Genomic DNA, 24758 nt, shown 5'->3' on the forward strand with positions numbered 1-24758 from the left:
CAAGTTGCTAGAGTTCTCCCTTATATAGTTTTCAAATCAGGGTTTGCAATCAATGTTAGCTTGGTAACAAAGCTTTCAATATTCACCGTTAGATGAAAACCTTATTAGATTCAAGCTAATATTTCTCAACCGTTGGACCGAAAACTTAGCTTGTTACACACAAACGAAATGTCCAATTTTGGGTTTACGAACCGTTCCCAAACTTTAATATTTGTTGGTTCAATAATAGTTAACCGAATGGTTAGCCATATGATTACTTTCATATCAACCATATTCTTCTTCACCATAACTAGTTCAAATGACTCAAATTAACTAGTTAGAGAGTTGTTTAATTGCTTAGATCTTATGTAACTACACAAGACACAATCGAAGCAAAAACAGTTTGATTCACTCGAATCGGTTCATGAACTTTATAGCCAAGGTTTTCAAAAGCATTCCTTAGTTTAAATACACATGAGTTCAAGAAAAACCGGTTTTAGATATAACCTGCTCAAGTTCGCGGACTGGGTTCGCGGACTTAAGCTCATGGAAGGAGTTCACAAACTCCAGCAGAAATTCTCGGGTCGAGAACTTCCGCCAGTTCGCGAACTTGTCTCACGCCACTTCCATTTATTTTGATCAACAAAGTTCGCAAACTTTGGTTCAAGGAATAAGGACTTATACATATATGTGTTTCCACAACAATGCTTATATCCTACCAATGGTTATGTAATCTAAACTCTCATTTCAATTATTAAAACATTTTCAGAGGACGGATATAGCCGTTATTCATAGACCATTTTTCGTCAGAGCAATTTTCAAAGTGATTGAAACATAACATGACTTTCTTCACTAGGTAAAGATGAATTCGGCTAAAGCGAAAGCTTACTAACACATATTTCGAGAAATAGCTAGGCGAGATAAACTCGGCTTGAAATAGCAAATGTGCATAATGAAAGTCTATATATCAAAACGACTTTTGTCTCAAGAGTAGGAGATATAATAGATAGACTTTTGAGTGACAGATAAATTCAAGTCTCCACATACCTTTTAGTCGATGAAGATCCACCAGTTCCTTGAGTAGTCCTTCGTCTTGTATGATGATTGCCATGGAGTTTTTGAGCTCAACTACACTTTCTATCCTAGTCCGAGTCCTTTAGCTATGTAGGCTAGAAATCAAGACTTATAGTTTTGATCACTAACATTGACAAACATGCTTGAGATAGCAACGCATGCGAGTTCGACCGAGCAATGCTCTAACAATCTCCCCCTTTGTCAATTTTAGTGGCAAAACTATTAATACATATAGAATACAAAAATAAATATATTAACTTTTGTAGATCCTATTCCACATGCCTAATCTTCAACATTACTCGAAATCTTCGTCACTTCCAAGTACTCCAATGATCCCAAAGGTTGTAAGTTTAGCATCATCGTTGTTGAAAATCCGTAGCTATAAAAATAAGAAAACAATAGTTCTCAATCATTGTTATACAGTGTCATAGTATCATTACACAACATCAAAGTTCAATTGTATCAGAACTTCAACAATAATACTATGGTGATATGTATCACTCCCCCTTAGTCAATACTCCATCTCACATGGAAGCCACTCCCCCTTACATAATGATCCGAAAAGCATATGTATTTGTAGTGTGAACTACATATTAATTCTCCCCCTTTTTGTCAATAAAATTGGCAAAGGTACAAGAACGGGATCCTAATGAAATTTCCGAAAGAGACATTTCTTGACCAAAAGAAAGCAGAAATATCAACTTGTTCTTTAGATGCAATCATAAAGCCGAAGCTAAATGCATTCATCAAGAAGTTTATAAAGATACAAGATAACCCCTATAATATTACACAGCCGTACTCCCCACAAAGATATGGCAATTAAGCGCAAGTTCAAAAGAACTCTCCCCTATTAAATGTCATTCCCGAAAGAACAACAAGAGCGACCTTAATTTCGAAAGAAAAGAAGGATTTCTTTGGTCATAACAAATCACATACAAGTATGAATTTGGATCCAAAAAGTTCAATTAAATTAACCACAAGAGAACCCATGATTAATTTAATCGACACATGCTCAAACATAAGTGAACTTACGGAGACTTAAAAAAAATACAATTAGATTAATCACAAGAGAACCCATAATTAATCTAATTGAAATACACAACCAAATTAATCACAAAAGTAATCAACTTAATTGGTCACGCTCGACATAAGAAAACTTACGGAGCAACAACTAAATAACCAAACAAGATGATTAACTTAATTGAAAATGCTCGACATAAAGTACCTTACGGAACAACAACATAGCTAATCAAAAATAATCAACTTGGTTGTTTAATGCTCAACATAAGACACTTTACGGAGCCTCACAGTAATACATAAAATATGGATCAGAGAATATCAATTACTGCGGAATACACAAGGATTCATTCTATTTTCCATCACTATTTGCACAATGACATACAATAGACATAATCCTTGCAAACAAAATATTTTAACCTATCTTCCATCAATAATTGACAATATAGGCTTAACTTTTGTATTTGTCAAAAGTCCATTCATTCTTTTATCAATACATGCATATCGACATACGAAAGACTTTACTTTTGACAACATATGGGACGGTCAAGTTCACGGACGTAAACACACAAATCCCATAACAATGTTGCAATATATAAAACCATAAAGATTAATACTGCAAAAATCATCTTCCAAACAAGTTTAGAATTTAAACCAATAAATCTAAAAACATGAAGATGAAAACGTTTGACATAGCTATGTGTAATCACAATAATGGCTATTCCAAACTCTAGTTATTCTTCTAATAAAAACAAGAACATAGAATTCTCATCCGAAGACTTACTAGTCGTTGTAGATCTTTCTCAGAGCCTCTACTGAGAACTCCTTCTTATTATTGAAAAACCCATTGATTATAGGATCGTTCAATTCCTCCAAATCTTCAGAAATATCAGTCAACTCACTAAGTTCTCTTTTTAGCTCACGCAAGGTGTTCTTGGTTAGAGACAACATTTGTTCATACAGAGCTATCTCTTCTAAAGATAAAACAATTTGATATTTTAAATTGTTTCTTTTGTTAATGAAATCTTTCACCAAACCCCTGAAGTTATCATCATGATCATAAAAAGACAAAAGGTAGTTAGAGGAGGAACCTTCTCCACAATTTGTAGTCTTCACTTTCTTTACCCTTGAGGAAGAGATTCCTTTACACAGATACACGTTGATTGCTTCGACTGCATCTCTGCTCGTGATGCTTCTAGTTACATGAGCCGTGAAACTGTATCTTTTTAGGAAAAAAAAGAAAGGAGTCTACAAATGAAATAAATAGACTTGTGAACGTTTAAACCCTAGAAGAATAAGTCTTCCATTGTTTAAAGATTCAATATCTATATTGTTAGGTGAATATATATTTCTTAACAAAAATAAATACAAAACTTGAGCCACAAAGATGCAAAGCCTCATTTTCTCAAGTTAAAAATGAGGATGCGAACGTCTCTGGGACTAGACAGAGATGTTGTGAGCTAAACACTCCCCTTGTTTATCACATAGTGATTTACCAAGGTTTGTTGTATAAACAGGTTTCCTACCTCTTCTGATTCTGGAAGCATTGGTTTTATGAGACCTATGTTGATTATCCAGATTCATCTTTTGCATGTTCTTTTGCAGGCCGGACATTCTTTTGTTGTTCCTCTTAAACCTCCAACACGAGCTTTGAACATGATTCACATTTCCATAAAACGAACAAATTCGAGGATCATTTGTCTTGTTGAAGTGCCTTCTGTTTATCAGAACTGACAACCTTTAATTTCCCATGACATTTCGAAACAGGGTTGAAAATACTTGCAGTCTTGCTTTTAAATCCTAAACCATATGTGTTTCCAAAGGAATTCTGACCAAATAACATTGCTGAGATTTTGTCAGAACTTCCAAACAATCGTTGTAGATCATCTTTGAGAGTATTAATCTCTTTTTCCTTTAGAACAATGGTTCTGGTGAGTTTATCATTGAGACAGTCTATCTCAAGATCTTTCACCTGGATTAATGATTCTAATTTCTTCAATGAAGCTTTTAATTGAAGATTTTCTTGAAGAACCTCTTTATTCAAGAATTCAAAAATCTCTGTGTCAGACTCAATTTATGAATCAAACTTTGAGTATGTGGACGTTTGTGATGCGAGAGCTGTGGGTTCATCACGTCCATCAGATGTATTCAAAATTTTGACACTTAAAGATTTTTCTTTCTCAGAATCATTAGCAGCAAAGGCTGACAGAGGATGTTTATCACATCTCATGCTTCTCTTTACAAAATCCTTGATCCTTTCTGTTATTAATAGTTTGTCGAACCAATCACTATTTGAACAACATTCATCAGCCCAAGACAAGTTAGAGGCTTCACTTGTGTCAAAAACAACATTGAATGCAAGAGTTTGAACAACATTTGGATCAAGTATTTTTACCTTTCTAAGAGAGAAATTTTTGGAGAGGCTGTTGAGGTTATTTCCTCCATCGATAACTGGTGGTACGTATATTGAGATAGCACCTCTGTCCATAGAGTCAGATCTATACAAACACAGACTTGTAAGGTCTTAAACGTGTTTGTCTGCTCTGATACCAATTGAAAAAGTGGGGGTACAATAACCACACCCAATATTTCGCTTAGCAATCTGTGTGGACAAACTCCAATATACTTTCTAGAGAATCAACTAGACAGTCAGGCTTAATCTAGATAAAAAGTATATCAAAGAGTTTATATCTCAATCTCTTAATTTGATATATACTCAAGCAAATAGAAATATGCGAGTCTTTATCAAATACTAGAGAGATAACTTGGATGGTACCAAAGACCAATATCCAAGTGTCAATCAATTTAAATTAACAACCAAGAGGTTGGATATTCTAATTGATTGAACAACGCACAACCTGTGATATTAGCGATAAGACAAAAAAGATTGGTTAGCACACATAAAAGAAACTATGCACAAAGAAAGAAAAATAAATAAAAGGAAAAGAGAATGGATTTTAATCCATATGTATGTACACAGGTGAACCAGTTTAGTCTACATAGACGGGGTTTTCCAGATCAGTTGTTTCAATTTCAGGTGAGATTGGTTCAAGGAATGGATTTAGTCTCTGCCCATTGACTTTGAAGACATTCTTATTTGCTACATCTTCGAGTTCTACAGCTCCATGAGGGACTACTGTGCGCACCAAGAACGGGCATGTCCATCTCGAACGCAATTTACCTGGAAAAAGATGTAAGCGAGAGTTGTACAACAAAACCTTTTGTCCAGGTGTAAATGACTTTCGCAAAATGCTCTTGTCATGGAACACTTTCATTTTGTTCTTGTACATCTTAGCATTGTCATAAGCATCATTTCTCAGCTCTTCCAACTCATTGAGTTGAAGTTTCCGTTGAGTACCTGCCTTATCAAGAGAAAAGTTAAGTTTCTTGATAGCCCAATAAGCTCGATGTTCTAACTCAACAGGTAAATGACAGGGCTTTCCATACACAAGACGGTAAGGGTACATGCCAATAGGGATTTTACATGTTGTTCTATAGGCTCATAAAGCATCATTCAACCGTAAAGACCAATCTTTTCTAGACGGGTTAACCGTCTTTTCTAGAATATGCTTAATCTCCTTATTAGACACCTCTACCTGTCCACTGGTCTGTGGATGGTATGGGGTTGCGACTTTATGAGTTATGCCAAACTTGCGTACTAAAGACTCAAAAGACTTATTGCAGAAATGTGAACCCCCATCACTTATTATAGCTCTAGGGGTGCCAAAACGAGAAAATATGTTTTCTTTTAAGAACGAAAGTACCACCTTGTGGTCATTTTTTTGGTTGCAATTGCTTCTACCCACTTAGAAACATAATCAACAGCAACAAGGATGTATATCTTACCTTCAGAATTAGGAAACAGACCCATGAAGTCAATCCCCCATACATCAAATAATTCAATAATCAAAATAGGTTGTAAGGGCATCATGTTTCTTCTTGAGATACTTCCTAATTTCTGACATCGTTCACAAGCAACACAAAAGGTATGTCTGTCTTTAAATAATGATGGCCAATAGAAACCACTCTGCAAGATCTTTGAAGCAATTTTCTTGGCATTAAAATGGCCTCCACATGCATGGTCATGACAGAAAGAGATGACATCTCTTTGTTCAGAATTGGGGACACATCTCCTAATGAGTTGGTCATGGCAGTATTTAAACAACCCTTTCTTATCTCAAATTTCGAGATTGAAATCTTGTAACAAGAGTATCCATCGAATTAAATGATCTTTAGTATCTTTCTTAGACAGAAGATATTTCAATGCAACATGGTCAGAATATATGATGACTTTGGATCCTATCAAATAAGATCTAAACTTGTCTAATGCAAACACCATAACTAGCAATTCTTTCTCAGTGGTTGAATATTTCAATTGAGCATCATTAAGGGTTTTACTAGCATAGTAGATCACATAAGGGAGTTTATCTACTCGCTGACCTAAAACATCTCCTACATCATAGTCAGACACATCACACATAATTTCAAATGGTAAAGTCCAGTCGGGTGGTCAGACTATATGAGAAGATCTGAGGAGGGTTTTAAGTTCTTCCCATGCACGCGCACAAGCATCATCAAATACAAAAGCAACATCTTTTGCAAGAAGACTACACAAGGGTCTTGAAATTTTACTAAAGTATTTGATGAATCGTCGGTAAAAACCAGCATGGCGTAAGAATGACCTTATCTCTCTCACAGAGCGAGGTTGAGGCAAGTGCTGAATGAGATCAACCTTGGCTTTATCTACTTCTATGCCTTTTTCAGAAATGATATGCCCTAGAACGATGCCTGAATTGATCACGAAATGACATTTTTCCCAGTTCAAAACAAAATTCTTTTCTTCAATCGAAACATCACAAGAGTAAGATGATGCAAACATTCATTAAAAGAAGACCCAAAGACAGAAAAATCATCCATGAAGATTTCAAGAAATTTATCTACCATGTCAGAAAAGATGCTCATCATGCAACGTTGAAAAGTGGCAGACACAATATACAACCCGAAAGGCATACGACGATAAGAAAATGTACCATAAGGACAGGTAAATGTGGTCTTTGATTGGTCCTTGGGTGCTATGTGAATTTGGTTATAACCTGAATAGCCATCTAAGAAACAATAGTGACTATGTCTCGATAACCTTTCTAGCATTTGGTCAATAAAGGGAAGAGGAAAATGGTCTTTCTTTGTTGTCGTGTTCAATTTCCTATAGTCAATGCAGAATCGTCACCCTGTGGTCACACGAGTGGAGAGTAGCTCATTCATTTCATTTTGAACTACAGTAATGCCAGATTTTTTTGGGTACAACTTGAATGGGACTGACCCACTGGCTATCTGGAATTGGGTATATGATACCCGCATGAAGCATTTTCAGAATCTCACTTTTAACAACATATCTCATGCTGGGGTTAAGTCTCCTTTGTATTTCCCTATATGGTTTAGTATTTTCTTAAAGATTTATGTGATGCATGCAAATTGTGGGACTTATACCTTTTAGGTCTGAGATGGTCCAACCTAAGGCCTCTTTATGCTCTTTAAGTACTTATAAAAGTTTACTTTCCTGTTCAGAGTCTAAACATGATGTTATAATAACAGGAAAGGTGTCATAAGAACCTAAGAAAGCATATTTCAAATTGTCAGACAATGGTTTCAAATTAAGCTTAGGTGGTTCTACAAGAGATGGGACAGACTTGGGATCAGAAAATGGAAGTTGTTCCACTGTAGTGTGCCATTTAGCAATATCCATAGGTGGTACAGATTCAAGCAAAGAGTGCACTTCACTAATACACTCAGTCAAAAAGATCTAAGTCAAAGTTATCCAGACATGCTTGCAAAAGGTCCACAGATAAGATTTCAGGCAATGAGTCTTGGATCAGACTCTTAATCATGTTAATCTCATGCAATTCAGTATCATCACAATCCATGGGTTGTTGACTAATGTTAAACACATTCAGTTCTACAGTCATGTTACCAAAAGAAAAATTCAACACTCAATTACGACAATTTATAATAGCATTAGACGTCGTCAAGAAAGGACGTCCTAAAATGACAGGAATGTGACAATCTGGGTTTTGCACAGGTTGAGCATCCAACACAATGAAGTCCACAGGAAAATAAAAATTTTCAACCTTGATTAAGACATCTTCAATGATACCACGAGGTATTTTTACAGATATGTCCACTAATTGCAGCGTAACAAGAGTGGGTTTCAGCTCCCCAAGATCTAATTGCTCATACACAGAATATGGCAAAAGGTTCACACTTGCACCTAAGTCTAACAAAGCTCTATCGATTGTATGTTCACCTATAGTGCATGTGATAGTTGGACTACCTGGGTCTTTAAACTTAGGTGGTATTTTGTTTTGAATTATGGAACTCACCTGCTCAGTAAGAAAGGCACACTTATGCACATGAAGCTTCCATTTTTGAGTGCACAAATCTTTCAAGAACTTAGCATAAGCATGTATCTGCTTGATTGCTTCGAAAAAAGGGATGTTTATATTGACTCGTTTAAACATTTATAACATCTCATTGTATTGCGTATCTTTCTTCTGTTGCACCAATCTTTGAGGAAATGGAGCAACGGGCACATGAGATGGTACAGGAACATTAACATCAGTGGAATTCCTAGAGTCACTATCATGCTCAGATTCCTTTTCTACAACATGAGTTTTCTCTGGAATTATATGCGATGGAGAGTCTGATTTACTCTCACTTGACTGTGATACACCTACATTGTTATCAACAACTTTACCACTACGAAGAGTAGTGACAGCATTCACATGATCACGTGGAGTCTCATTACAAGTTGAGGTGCTTACCTGAAATGCACTTTTAGGATTATGTTGAGGTTTACTTGGGAGCTTGCCCTTTTCCCTCTCATTAAGCGCATCACAGATTTGGCCTAATTTTGAGTTCTAAACTCGCAAGCCTTTGGTCATTCAGTTTATGATATTGCAAAAGATTTTGATTCATTTGGTTCACACCATTATCAAAGCTAGGACTTTTCTCTACAGGGTACTGTGTGTGTGACTGTACTTGGGGATGAATATCCTTGGTTATTACTCGTTGTACCCCCTTGTACGGTCCCTTTAGACCATGAAAAGTTAGGGTGATTCCTCCACCCTGGGTTGTAGGTCTGAGAGTAAGGATTGTTCTCTTGCTTATGATACAAAACATTATCCTACACGAGTCTAGATTCATGAAATGATTGTAGGTCTGGACAACTATCCACTAGGTGGTTTGAACTGTGGCATGCGGCACAAGTAGCCATTTCAATTTGGTCATGGAGAGTAGGGGAAGTAGTTTTCACATTCTTCTGCAGCTTTAGCGCTTCTACTTTCCTAGCTAAGGATGCAACTTTTGCATTTCCTTCAAAGTCGGACTCAATTCTATGGACATTAGCTACATGGGAAGTCTTTTTAGGTTCACGGATGGACTCCCACTGCTGAGTCTTTTCAGCAACTTTGATTAAGAAAGTCCAAGCCTCATTGGCACTTTTGTCAATAAATGCACCATTGCACATTGACTCAACTGTGGTTCGGGTTCTGACATCTAAACCTTCATACAAAATTTGCACAAGTCTCCATTTTTCAAAACCATGGTGAGGACATTGGAGCAATAATTCACTAAATTTCTCCAGATATTTGGCCAAGGTATCACCTTCCAATTGCACAAAACCATTCAGACTTTGACGAATTATCGCAGTCTTATGGTTAGGTAAAAACTTTTTGAAGAACTCTTTTGTAAGATCATCCCATGTTCTAATGGACTGTGGTTAGAGGGCATGCATCCAGAACTTGGATTTTTCTTTCAAAGAGAAAGGAAACAGTCTCAGTTTGAGGGAATCTTCTGGCATTTGGTTAAAACGCAGAGTCCCACAGATATCTTCAAAATCTCTTACATGGTGGTAAGGGTTTTCAACATCAACCCCTCTAAACACATGAAACATATGAATTGTGCTTGCTTTCAGTTCAAACTAGCTGGCATCAGCTGGTAGAATGATGCAAGAGGGCTGGCTTGCCCTAGTTGGGTACATATACTCCTTGATACTACGGTCCTAGTTCAATTATCCAACCATTGTTTCAGATTGGTCAGGGCTGTCTACCTCAGAATTGGGTATGTCGACTACGTCTTCTTGGCTAATTCTAACTAGTCGTTTTGTTTGGTCAAGAAAAGTGACAATCATAGCCTAGCATGTATATCAGTCAACATGTTATAACATTCAGACAGCCAAACGATTTTTCAATACAAGGAAGCAATGCCACGAGAAGCAGAAGCTAAAATTCGGAAGTATGCATACATAACTAGTATGTTGTAATAGTCAGACAAGCAGCAAATGCATAACTCAGGAAATTAAGGACTTATGGAAATAAAAATCAGATTTAGGTGATCAAGGATGCACAGGGAACAATAATTTCAGCTAGCAAATATGTCTCTCAAGTGTCTCAGGAGCATGCACACATATAGAGGTTCTGCCGAGATTAAGAATTTCTCAGTGAGATAAAAAATTTAACCGTTGTTTATGGGTGAAAACCGTTTCTGCTGATTTTGGTAATTTTGGGTGTGTGGATGAGAATTGAGGAGAAGAGTATCCTCTCAGAAGAGGAATTCTTTGTACTTCAGGAGGATATGGGGGTTGATGCTGATGTATGTCCGCAAAATCACTTTTGTCTCGGTTTCGAAGAATTCGTTCCAAATCTTCTCGTGTGACAAAATTGGATGTTTGATTCCTCTCCACTGGAGATCCTGAACGAGTATTTTCATCTACAAAGGCGCGCCTTGCTGAGTTATCGGCGCCAGGGGTATTGAAGGTGTTCCTCGTTGGCTCTGGTTGGCGTGATGCCTGTGGTAGGCGCCCCGTCAGTGTCTTGAGGAAAATAAGCACTTCTTTCTGAGTCGAAGCCATGTCCGTCTGAGCTCTAGAGAGAACCTCCTGTCTTTCCATCAAATCAGCAATGGTAATATGGGATCGGCTTCTTATGGCTCCCCCAGTTTCTCTTCCTATGTCACACTTGAAGAAATGTCGGGGGCGGCGACAGCGACCCTGGCTCTAGTGACTGGAGGTGTAGCGCCTGAAGGAATGCTTTCCGCACCGCTGGTGTTGCTAGGTGGCGTATTAATGCCAATGGAAGGAACGTTAATACTGAGTGTATTTTCAGCGCTAGTGTTTTCAGGGTTAGTTGCTGATCCCGACCCGAGTTCTACCATCTTGAGATCAGGATTGAAAATTGAAACTGGAAATTAGAAATTGATATTGCAACCGAGAGATTAATCTCCCACTGTGGTCGCCAATTGTTTATGGGTGAAAATTGTTTCTGCTGATTTTTGGTAATTTTGGGTGTGTGGATGAGAAACGAATCTAAACCCTAAACAATTTGCTGCACGGAAGTACTTTTGATTCGAGAGATTAATTTGTAAAATCCTGGCCTAAACCAAGAAATGTCCGTTCCAGGCTTGCTTCGGTCACAAAGTGAAGGAGAAGGGTTGGTCTTAGGGAGGAAAGAAAAGAGAGTGTTGAGACCAGAATAGTTGATTTTGAAGGTGTGGTTGTTTATGACTTGTATCTGAAAGTAGAACTGGATAGCAGAATGGAAAGCTACCAAGTGATTTATAGATACTGTGTTGTTGCCGACCAAAACTTGTTCTTTGGTGAAAATAGGTGATGCCTATTTATACAAGTTATATTGAAACGTACCCTGGTCCCGTAGGAAGTGGAAACAATTGAGTGGTGGAAGAAAAGAGTAACATGTAACCGTCAGTCATTATGCTTCCATGATGAAGGAAGTGAATTCATTTACGCCGTTACTTTTTTACCACAACTAATTATCCTGCTTCATGACACTTTCTTGTAACGGGCGCATTGCAGGCTGCACGCTGTAAACCGCCAGACCAATACCCTGATGAGCATCCCCCAATTTGTGACATGTTTGATGTCTCGAATGTTTTCGTGGAAAACACATAGCACTTTGCTACTTGTGGCAAGTCAAAGTCAAGGGACTTACCGCAGGAAAATAACATGTAATGCTATTAGGCTCGTTTTGGCTGGTCACCTAAAACTTGCCACAGGTTTGTCAGTTCGGTGGTGAACTTCGATGGCTGAGATCGCATCTCATGAAGGAGGGTAGCCGTTGATTATGGCTACCTTGTGTTGGCGCCTGATAATGGCGCGGTGGTGTTTTGGTGTACGCCAGTGGAAATGTGGCATCGCTGGCATGGCTCGTGCATGCCAGTGGCACGGTGATGCAAGTGGCTCCTAGCGTAGCCATGGCCACTAGATTTAGGCATCTGGTCATCTGAAACTTGCCACAAGTCTGACAGTTCGGTGGCGAACTTGGATGGCTGAGATTGCATCTCATGAGGAAGGATGACCATTGATTATGGTTGCATCTTGTTGTATAGCGAAGTGGCGCCATTCGCATAGTGGCGCCTGGCGGAGCCATGGCATAGCGGCATGCCAGTGGCGTAGCCGTGGCAGCTGTTTTTGACATATTGGTCTTAGACCCAAATATGGCTTCTGGTAATATTGGCCTTGTTGCTAAGTTAATCTTGAGGCCTTAGGAGAGTCGCTGGAGTCAGTTGGCATGGCAACTTTTAGCCAAATTTGGGTTTGGTGCATCACAACTCTATTTAACACGTGCGGCATGGCGGCGTGGCTGGCATAGTTAGCACATGCCAGTGGCACGAAGTAGCGTCTGGCATAGCCATGGACGCTAGACTTTGGCACCTCGGTGTTGGAACCACATGTGGCATGGAAGAATTGTCCATGTTGCCACATCAATCCCAACGCTCTGGGAAACGTTACTTGGCTTGGTTGGCGTGCCAACTTTGCCTAAACTAGGGTTTGGCATGTCGAAACCCTAATTGGCGCGTGTGGCATGCGGCCGTGGCATGGCGACACTTTTTTGTGCTAACGGTGCCATAGCTACGCCAAAGGAACTATGGCAAGGCCATAGTTTGGAAACGGCCACAGGAGTAAGCATTGTCGTGGGTGGCTATGATATGGCGCCATTCCTAGGGCTTCCTGGCCTCACACGGTTCGTGGCATGTTGTGGGGCCGAAGTGGCATAATTTGTGTTATGAAAGTTAGGGTTTTGGTTAATGTAGGATCGTGCTTCTGACTAGAAAACCCTAATTTGATCTTATCATGGCGTTGTCCCCAAACAGGAGGTAGGTTAGCACGTAGGGCGCTATTTATGGCATGTTGCCACGAAGTGGCATGTTTGGCATGTTGGTGCGGCGGAGTGGCATGTTGGCGTGCCGCTCAACTTATTGGCGCAACATGGCACGTTCGGCATGTTGGTGCGGCTTTTCGGAAAGCCAATTAATATGTTGTTTTGGCAGGGCGCGTTTGGCTTGCCAATTAGTATAATGGCACGACAGGGTGCGTTTGGCCTTTAATGTATGGTGACGATTTTAGAGCGACTTGATTGGTCAAGAAAAGGGGTCGGCCAAACATAAGGCGCGACCACACCTCTAGTGCTCGTGGCGCGTTTTCAAGTGACCTGATTGGTCGGTAGGAAGGAGAGGGAACGGCCAAGCATGGGCGTGGCTACACTTCTGGTGTGAGTGTGGCGGATTTAGAGCGACCTGATTGGTCAATGGGAAATGGGGTCGACAAGTAAGGGCCCAGCCATAACTTATGTGCGCGTTGCGAGTTTGAGGCGGCCTGATTGGTCGAGGGAAATAGGGTCGGTTTAAGATGGGGCGTGGCCAATGACAAGTGGCGCTAGCTGGCCTAAGGCATGGACACGCCTCCCTTTGATGCTATGGCTCCCTGTTTTCTGATTCTGGGAAGGTTTTTGCACCTACTAATCCATGGTGGATTAATTACCTAGTTTTCCTAGGCCTACTTTCGACAAGCAAGGTCTGGTATACTGCGGAAGGCGCAAAAGTAATTGATTGAATTCTATGTGTTGACACAGAGTTCTTTAAGTTCATAGCCAGAGAGCAGCATGCTTTCTGATTGAATACCTTATGCAAAGACCTTATCCTTGATATTTTGAAATTCGTGCTACTCTGCTGCGAGTGAATACGAATTGTCCTGCCATATCAAAATTAAGGGTTCAGCCGGGGAACATAGCATAGAAAGCATCCAAAGAAACTTATATTAAGTGAATATAGACAAGGCGCCGAAATTTACAGAACATGGGATGGTTGCTACATGCGCCAGTCTGGATAAATTTCATGTAAATATATTGAATGGTTCAATAAATATGCCAGCGGAGAGGTTAACACTCATGGATTCGTTTCCTTACAGAGTGACGTCACATCAGATGTAAGGTTTTACAATTTTAACCCTAAGCTAAAAACCACCATCAACATTAAGTCCCCTGCTTAGCACGTAACAGTGGCATTGTTGCGGGGTAAGCATGAGATGGTGACAGACAAGAGTAAAAATCGAAAGGGAAATACGTGAAGAGATTGCCAAAGAAATTCGACTAACCTTTGGCGGAAGGCATGAGGAATCCGTGATCCTTGCATTGGCGGCTTTTTCATAAATTCTTCCTAGCCATGGGGTGTTGGCATCAGCACTGCAACTTTGGCTACTAACCGGCAGAGATGGCACTGCAACTTGGTCTGCGAAACGGGCGCTGGCCGGTTAGGAAAGGTAGATGACGCCTGGTTTCAGTCCATGGAGCGATGGAAACTGGCTTCAGTCAGCGGAATGGTGGGAACAACACTTGTAACTTTGGCTACCAAAAAGTGAGGATGAAGCCGGCTAGGTCACAAGATGAACGGAGATAACACCGCTTTGATCACAGAGTGCTGGAGTCATGGCGCTGCTTGCTAGGCTGTGGAGTGGGCGGAGATGGCGCTGCTTGTCTGGTGGAGAGCGTGGAGATTACGCTGCTTTGAGCGGTGAAGAAGGCATTCCTTTGGCTAGGTCACAGAATGGCGGGGAGAGCGCCTGACTGGCATTGCGGGTTCGGTTGCCTTCTGTGAACGACCCGAAAGAAGAAACCTTCTTCTACTCAAACTTCAAAATACAATGTATATAAAAAGGCGTTGTTCACCCTTTTATTTTCGTATCATTGGCTTTATCTCTGTAGCGGAAAGCCTCTTTCCATCAGCAGTCCAGGTGAGCCAATTATCTTTTCTTTCGTATAGATCATCATAGAATTGCATCCGTCCTCTTCACAGGTATCGTCTCGCGTCTTTTCTCATAGTTCTCCATTTTGTGTTCTTCATCATGTAGATTGCCGATGCAGACATAATCTAAACAATTTTTTTTTGTAGTGCACAATGGGATCTTCCGTTGATGATCATACCTCTGACTCTTCGGAGAAATTTTTTGAAGTCGACGAACCCAAGTTTTCTTCACATGAGGATATATTAAACCAAATCAACCCTTTGTTCCATGCAGCCGGCCGGATTATACAAGGCATGTCTCTCACCCATCTACACATCGTGCGGGTGCGTGCTCAGGCTTTCATGGCTTTGATGGACATGGAGAAGAAGTAGAGACATGATGAAGCATCCCAGCAAGTCGGGAAATATCAACGTGACGAAGCTTCTCCACATCCCAATATCAGAGTTGAGCGATTCGCTTCTCGGTTGAAACGACGAAGGACTGAGCCTGAGAAACTTCTGGGCGAGAGCCGGTTTGATTACCCTGTCCATAATGACATCGTAATCCTTGATTCTGACGTGAATGAACTAGAGCATACTCAAGAGGTTGTTGGAAAAGTTCCGGAAGAAGATGTTGACACGGCTTGCGAGACTGAGGCAGCTTCCGGAGTGGGCGCCGTAACTGCTGTTGAGGAAGTTGGAGCGATCACTGAGGATGTTGTCAAGGTAGATGGGGAGGCGGTGGAAGCATATGTTGGAGCCATTGGAGAAGTTGTGGGGACACATGCTGGAACTGCTGTCGAAACGGATTCCGAATGGGATATTGAAGCTGCTGCTGAAACGACTTCTAGATGGAGTGTTGAGGATGCTGCTGAAACGGCTTCTGGATGGAATGTTGAAGCTGAAACAGCTTCTGGACGGGATGTTGAAGCTTCTACCGAGATAGCTTATGGATGGAATGTTTGCTGCCGGAGAAGGTGCTGGGAAAGTGCTTGAAAAAGCTCTGATGGAGGCGTCATTGACCAAGGTGTTCGTCATTGACAGCTGGTTTTCCCATTTTGCGATTTCCTTCCGTAGAGAAAACAATCTTTTCGTAGTTTGTAGATGTTTTTGATGCTTCAGTTTTTCTTTTTGTTCGTGCGACTGAAGTCATATTTCACCAAGTAATATTCTTTCATTTATGCTGCTTTGATAATTTCACATCTTTGATTGAATGAATAAAATCTCCCGGAAGAAACCTAAAACCCCTTTTGCGAAAAACAAGTTCTTCCACCCTTCCAAGGCGATTCAGCGGATGGGAAGCCAAATCACATAAACGACGCAGCAATAATGCTCTCTCCGTTTATCTACTTCCATGGGAACGCCTCGCATGCCGTTGGCAACAGTAACTCAAAATAGGGAAAAATAGTAGCAATGATTAAGGATTTTGACCAACCTTTTATTGGATTTTCTCTCGCAAATTACACAGGACGTCTGTGACATGCCGCCTGGGTATGTAGAAGTGTGAGCCGTCACAAGCTAGGAATCACATCGTGAGAAGTAGATAATCCTCTTCAGGAAAAAGTTAAAGCCAGATGTTCTTGAAGTAAGGTGTCCGCGCCTCCACCCAATGATCTTCTTCCTTGTACATTCCCTTCTTCAGTATTTTTTTGTTCGATAAGATATTTCTTGTAGGGTTTGTTTTTTCTGGTTTTTAATTGATGGGTAATGACTTTGTGGGTTTGCTGGATACTTTTCCCTTGAGATGATTTAGGAAAACTTATTTTGAAATAAAGATGTTTTTAATTAAAATCGAAACCCTAATTATGAATGCAAGCGGTGCAATCATTTTGGAGGGATTACAAATATTGTAGGGAAAAAGGGAAATAACTGAAGGAAATACTTAAAGGAAAATGCTGTAGGAAAAGGTAGCACATCGTTTTAGGTATTGAAGGGCTTGAGCCATCGTGAATGAATTGTCACGCCTTCCAATTTGTTGGCATTGATGAGTTTGAAATAACCACCCAGGATAACATCTTCCACCAAGTATGGCTCGTCTTCCCTTTCTTTAGGCGAATCAGGTTGAGCGGCTAGCTTCACTGTTACATCTCCAACTTGAAACGCGGTCGCCTTGATTACCATATCTCCAATTTGAAACGAGTTTGGGTGTTGTGCAACCACTTGATTTTTGAGCTCGTTATCTTTGACTGAGGCAACTTCTAAATTTTTGACAAAGAATTTGAAAGGCCCAGCATCCCATTCACATCTCTTAATGACGCCCGGGTTGATAACTGGGCCGAGTACCCATGCCTGAACGAGAGGAGAAGTGACTGGGTGCATAAAGGGTTGTTCAATAAGACTTACTTGTGTTCGGAATCTTCGGATGAACGTCGACGAGCTTTGTCCAGGTAATTGAGTTAACTTGGTAAGTTGTTGACACGGCAACATGTGATCTTCAGGGTTGGATGGATTGTTGGAAATTCTTTCGGGTATCGACACCAGCAGAGGGGATACTCCTAATTTCGCTTTATTGCCATGTACCCATGAGCGCCCCAGAATCATGTCGTAATTTGAGAGTTCTTTGACAATGTGGAATTTGCCATGTGTTAGAGCATCTCCCACCTTAATTTCAAGGTTGATGTAGCCATATGCGTCTATTGCTTCTCCTTCCAAGTTTTTGACCACAATTGGGGAAAGAGTAGCCTCCTGCTTCGAAATTCTCGCAGCTCTCAGAGTCTTGATGTTAACGATGTTGAAGTCAGAGGCCGCGTCGATCAATGTGCTATCAAGCTCGGCGCCCCTCAAATAAACCGTGGTCAGCAGTCCCCAATGGCATTTTCCAATTATGCTTCCTGAGAGAGCTTTGGATTCTGGCGCGGTTTCTTCAATAGGAAAAAGTCGCTTGCCCGACACAACGCAATTAAGGGATGCAAATATATCTTGACACCACGCCTTGGAGAAATAGAAAATTTCGCATACATGATGCATCATGGACTGCACGGTTTTGTAAACAGAGTCCCTAGAGAGCATGCAACTCCTGTCTGGAAGAGGATCTCTGTGAACTCCCCCATTGCCCAGTTGAAGTTCTCCTGCCTCCACCTTTTCTTTGAAGATACGCTTTAATCTATTGCAGTCACTGGTCGGGGGATGGACAAATCTGTGGTAACGATAATACTTAGGATTTGCCATTTCCTCTCCGGTTGGTGGGCGCCTGATAGGAGGCAGCTTGATGGCATCGTCCTGGATCCATGCTTCCAAGAGTTTAATTACGTCTTCGATTGGGAACGGGAAATCTAAGGCCTTTTTTCCGGCTTCTAGATGCTGCGAAAGAGCCTTAACTGGGGTCTTTCGTGGTGGAGCCGCCTGATGTGCTGGCATTGTGCGCTTGGATTACTGTTCCGTCGCTGGAGCCTTCCTTCTTCCTCTTTCACTTACCACGCTCACAGAGGGGCCAGTATTATATTGCTTGTTAATGAGGCGTCTGTTTCCTCGAGTTTCGCGTGCGTCTTCAACCTTAGTTGGCCTGGTTCTTTCCAACAATGGGGGTGCTGTTGTGTCCGACCGTTTAGCAGCCTCATGAAGTTCAGAGAATGTCTGGAATCGCAGATTCTCCAGTAAGGCACGGTAGATGGGAACCATGCCATTGATGCAAGAATCTACTAATTGTTGTTCGGTCACATTTGGGTCGTGACAATCCAGCGCTTGAATTCTGAATCTTTTGACATAATCATTTGGATCCGAGAAAGTAATTTGCTCAGACACAAAAAGTACTTCTTGTAGAAAGACGTAACCATGTCGTCCCAGTTGGATATGCTGTTTGGTGCAATGTTGTTGTACCATGTGTATGCTCTTCCGGTAAGAGACTTCGAAAACTCCTTCAAATGGAGAACATGATTGTATTCATGATCGCCCAAGGATTCCAAAAATCGAGAGACATGTTCATGTGCATTACCGGTGCCGTCATACAAGGAGAATTGAGGAGAAGAGTGTCCTCTCGGAATAGGAATTCTTTGTACTTCAGGAGGATATGGGGGTTGATGCTGATGTATGTCCGCAAAATCACTTTTGTCTCGGTTTCGAAGAAGTCGTTCCAAATCTTCTCGTGTGACAAAATTGGATGTTTGATTCTTCTTCGCTGGAGCTCCTGAACGAGTCTCTTCATCTACAAAGGTGCGCCCTGCTGAGTTATCGGCGCTAGGAGTATTGAAGGTGTTTCTCGTTGGCTCTGGTTGGCATGATGCCTATGGTAAGCGCCCCGTCAGTTTCTTGAGGAAAATAAGCACTTCTTTCTGAGTCGAAACCATGTCCGTCTGAGCTATAGCGAGAACCTCCTGTCTTTCCATCAAATCAGCAATGGTAATATGGGATCGGCTTCCTCTGGATCCCCCAGTTTCTCATCATGATGTTGGAGTAGCAGCGGCTCTGGTGACGGTTGGAGGTGTCACACTTGAAGAAACGTCGGGGGAGGCGGCAGCGACCCTTGCTCTAGTGACTAGAGGTGTAGCGCCTGAAGGAACGCTTTCTGCGCCTCTGGTGTTGATAGGTGGCGTATTAATGCCATTGGAAAGAACGTTAATACTGAGTGTATTTTCAGCACTAGTGTTTTCAGGGTTTGTTGCTGATCCGGACCTGAGTTCTACCATCTTAAGATCAGTATTGAAAAATGAAAATGGAAATTAGAAATTGATATTGCAACCGAGAGATTAATCTCCCACTGTGGTCGCCAATTGTTTATGGGTGAAAACTGTTTCTGCTGATTTTGGTAATTTTGGGTGTGTGGGTGAGAAACGAATCTAAACCCTAAACAATGTAATGCATGGGAGTACTTTTGATTCGAGATATCAATTTGTACAATCCTGGCCTAAACCAAGAAACGGCCGCTCCAGGCTTGCTTCGGTCACAAAGTGAAGGAGAAGGGTTGGTCTTAGGGAGGGAAGCGAAGAGAGTGTTGAGACCAGAATTGTTGATTCTGAAGGTGTGGTTGTTTATGACTTGTATCTGAAAGTAGAACTGGCTAGCAGAATGGAAAGCTACCAGGTGATTTCTAGATACTGTGTTGTTGCCGACCAAAACTTGTTCTTTGGTGAAAATAGGTGAAGCCTATTTATACAAGTCATATTGAAACGTACCCTGGTCCCGTAGGAAGTGAAAACGATTGAGTGGTGGAAGAAAAGAGTAACATGTAACCGTCAGTCATTATGCTTCCATGATAAAGGAAGTGAATTCGTTTACACCGTTACTTTTTTACCACCACTAATTATCCCGCTTCATGACACTTTCTTGTAACGGGCATATTGCACGCCGCACGCCGTAAACCGCCAGACTAATACCCTGATGAGCATCCCCCAGTTTGTGACATGTTTGATGTCTCGAGTGTTTTCGTGGAAAACACGTAGCACTTTGCGACGTGTGGCAAGTCAAAGTCAAGGGACTTACCACAGGAAAATAACATATAATGCTATTAGGATCGTTTTGGCTGGTCGCCTAAAACTCGCCACAGGTTTGTCAGTTTGGTGGTGAACTTCGATGGCTGAGATAACATCTCATGAAGGAGGGTAGCCGTTGATTATGGTTACCTTGTGTTGGCGCCTAATAATGGCGCGGTGGTGTTTTGGTGTATGCCAGTGGCAGTGTGGCATGGCTGGCATGGCTCGTGCATGCCAGTGGCACGGTGATGCAAGTGGCGCCTGTCGTAGCCATGGCCACTAGATATAGGCAGTTGGTCGTCTGAAACTTGCCACAAGTCTGTCAGTTCATTGGCGAACTTGGATGGCTGAGATTGCATCTCATGAGGAAGGATGGCCATTGATTATGGACGCATCTTGTTGTATAGCGAAGTGGCGCCATTGGCATAGTGGCGCATGGCGGAGCCATGGCATAGCGGCATGCCAATGGCATAGCCGTGGCAGTTGTTTTTGGTATATTTGTGCTAGACCCAAATATGGATTTTGTCAATATTGGCCTTATTTCTAAGTTTATCTTGAGGCCTTAGGAGAGTCACTAGACTCAGTTGGCATGGCAACTTTTGGCCAAATTGGGGTTTGGCACATCGCAACTCTATTTAGCACGTGCAGCATGATTGCGGCATGGCGGCGTGGCTGGTATAGTTAGCACATGTCAGTGGAACGAAGTAGCGTCTGGCATAGCCATGGCCGCTAGACTTTGGGACCTCGGTGTTGGACCCACATGTGGCGTGGCAACATTGGCCCTGCCACATCAATCCCAACGCTCTGGGAAATGTTACATGGCTTGGTTGGAGTAGCAACTTTGCCTAAATTAGGGTTTGGCATGTCGAAAACCTAATTGGCGCGTGTGGCATGCGGCCGCGTCATGGCGACAATTTTTTGTGCAAACGGTGCCATAGCTACGCCAAAGGAACTATGGAAAGGCCGTAGTGTGGAAACAACCACATGAGTAAGGATTGTCGTGGGTGGCTATGATATGGCGCCATTCCTAGGGATTCCTGGGCCCCACACGGCTCGTGGCATGTTTTGGGGTCGAAGTGGCATAATTTGTGTTGCGAAAGTTAGGTTTTGGTTAATGTAGGGTCGTGCTTCTGACTAGAAAACCCTAATTTGAGCTTATCATGACGTTGGCTCCGAACAGGAGGTAGGTTAGCACGTATAGCGCTATTTATGGCATGTTGCCACGAAGTGGCATGTTGCCACGAAGTGGCATGTTTGGCATGTTGGTGCGGCTTTTCGGAAAGCCAATTAATATGTTGTTTTGGCAGGGCGCGTTTGGATTGCCAATTAGTATAGTGGCACGACAGGGTGCGTTTGGCCTTTTATGTATGGTGACGAGTTTATAGCGACTTGATTGGTCAAGAAAAGGGGTCGGCCAAACATATGGCGCGGCACACCTCTAATGCTCGTGGCGCGTTTTAAAGTGACCTGATTGGTCCGTAGGAAGGAGAGGGGCCGGCCAAGCATGGGCGTGGCTACACTTCTGGTGTGAGTGTGGCGGCTTTAGAGCGACCTGATTGGTCAATGGAAAATGGGGCCGACAAGTAAGGGCCTAGCCATAATTTATGTGCGCGTGCCCAGTTTGAGGCGACCTGATTGGTCGAGGGAAATAAGGTCGGTTTAGGATGGGGCGTGGCCAATGGAAAGTGGCGCCAGCTGGCCTAAGGCATGGCCATTTCTCCCTTTGATGCTACGACTCCCTTTTTTTCTGATTCTGGGCAGGATTTTGCACCTACTAATCCATGGTGGATTAATTACCTAGTTTGCCTAGGCCTACTTTTGACAAGCAAGGTCTGGTATACTGCGCAAGGCGCAAAAGTAATTGATTGAATTCTATGTGTTGACACGGAGTTCTTTAAGTTCATATCCAGAGAGCAGCATGCTTTCTGATTGAATACCTTATGCAAAGACCTTATCCTTGATATTTGGAAATTCGTGCTATTCTGCTGCGAGTGAACACGAATTGTCATGCCATATCAACATTAAGGGTTCAGCCGGAGAGCATAGCATAGAAAGCATTCAAAGAAACTTATATTAAGTGAATATATGCAAGGCGCCAAAATTTACAGAACATGGGATGGTTGCTACATGCGCCAGTCTGGATAAATTTCATGTAAATATATTGAATGGTTCAATAAATATGCCAGCGGAGAGGTTAACATTCATGGCTCCGTTTCCTTACAGAGTGACGTCACATCAGATGCAAGGTTTTACAATTTTAACCCTAAGCTAAAAACCACCATCAACAACCGTATATATGTTGTTCCATCTTTACTGAATTATGCGCATGGATACCAAAAATTGCAGGTGTGGGATAATGCTCAGTAAGGTAGCTAGTGCATCAAGCTATCATGGTTTATCATTCATACAAATATAAATTATAATGAGGTTTGAGAATGACACCAACCGGGTTTAGCCATAATAACAACTGTGTTCTGCTCCTTTTCTCTTTCCTTCGACTCGCGCAACAGTATTACAAGTACCTGTTGAGTTGAAAGAGTGATTTCAGTAACCAGAGATGTATATGAAAACACGAACAAATAACAGGAACTTAGTGCACTGAACATGACAGACTGATGCAAGTATAGACAAGTTGCAGATGTAAAAAGAACTAAGATAAAATGCAGAATGCTAAAATGGATAGTATACATGGTGATAGTGACTATGAGCTACTTTATACAACTAAAGATTATGTAAAAGGTAACTGAATGTAAAGTACAGCTAAATGATGCTCTTATGAGATAACAATTTATGATTACTACAGAATGAAATGTAACTTTACTGACTAATATGCTGAGATGCAGTTTCAAAACTAAGTTATGCCAATATTCACCGACACTTATAACAACAAGCTAAAAAGTTATAGAGTCCAAAAATAATCAACTAAGTTATACTATTAGTGACTGAAAACAAAAAGAATTCAAACAAATATTTACACTGACTGAACCTATAGAACTATAAAGCTAAATGCAGCTAAGAACTATAAAATGAAAAACAACTAAGGACCTAATATGCTAAAAAAATACAGGGGTAATATTATCTTACAAGACTATGATGCTGGTATGAGGATGCAGCAAAAAAATATGCAAGGAGACTAAAAAATTAAAACTACCACTAACAGGATGCAGACTTTCAAAAGTAAAAAGAAAATAAAAGTTAACTAACACAAATATTAACAAGATACGAATAAGATACTATATGACTTCTGTAAACTAAGAAAGTAACAGAAAACAACTGATTTTTTTTTTTATCTTTTTTTAGGATGCAAAGATAGATAATTTTAAATGATGCAAAATATATGAACAAATGTACTACTAAACTACAATGTAACAGCAAACTACGGCTAATGCGATATAGAACAAGCTATAACTACAATAGCAGGAAAACAAAATAAAATCTAACACATATTTACAATATTAACTGAAACCAGTGAATTAAAGATAGAAACGTTAGTTATACCGCTACTGAGTCCCCGGAAGCGGCGCCAAAAACTTGGTAGGTCGGGAAAGATACCTACAATGACTGCAAATGCACAGTGCCTTATTGTGTATAGTGCAAATACATGTAGATCCTCAGGGACAAGGAGGGTGTAATGTTGAAGCTATGTTCTTACTAAACTGATTTTAGGCGGTAACAAAAGAGGTGTTTTGGTTGTCGATACGACTAAAATGATTGGTAGAGGTCAAAACAATCAAACAAAGTGTAAAGCAATATGTAGAAGTGAACAATGATAATGAGGGTACTAAGGCAGTCAAGTCCACCACTAACTTATACTAGTTATTCTCCTAATGATACTAACCTTGTTCTTATAACTGATAACAGGGAGATGTCAATCTTCTGTATATCTAAGGTGACTATAATGCGAATAATCCAATCGCAACTAAGATATCTTCCCTAAGCATTAACTGTCTGTTTAAGGCACATCTAATCAAAAGGTCAACATATGTGATGAAGCATGAGCTGCAGTTCTACAACACAGGATTGTTCTAACTACAATGGATGCATGACATACACTGTGACAGTAAAGTGTTGAAGCCCCTAAGATGAAATTCTATTTTAAATCATTTAAGCACAACAAGATTATTATCAAGAGTATGAATAACAAGCAATAAGCTAGGGCTTCATCTCAACCCTAGCAGAGTAATTCAGAACATGATAAACATGATGCAAACACAA

This window comes from Papaver somniferum, unplaced genomic scaffold (assembly GCF_003573695.1).
Source record: "Papaver somniferum cultivar HN1 unplaced genomic scaffold, ASM357369v1 unplaced-scaffold_132, whole genome shotgun sequence".
Taxonomy (NCBI): Eukaryota; Viridiplantae; Streptophyta; class Magnoliopsida; order Ranunculales; family Papaveraceae; genus Papaver; species Papaver somniferum.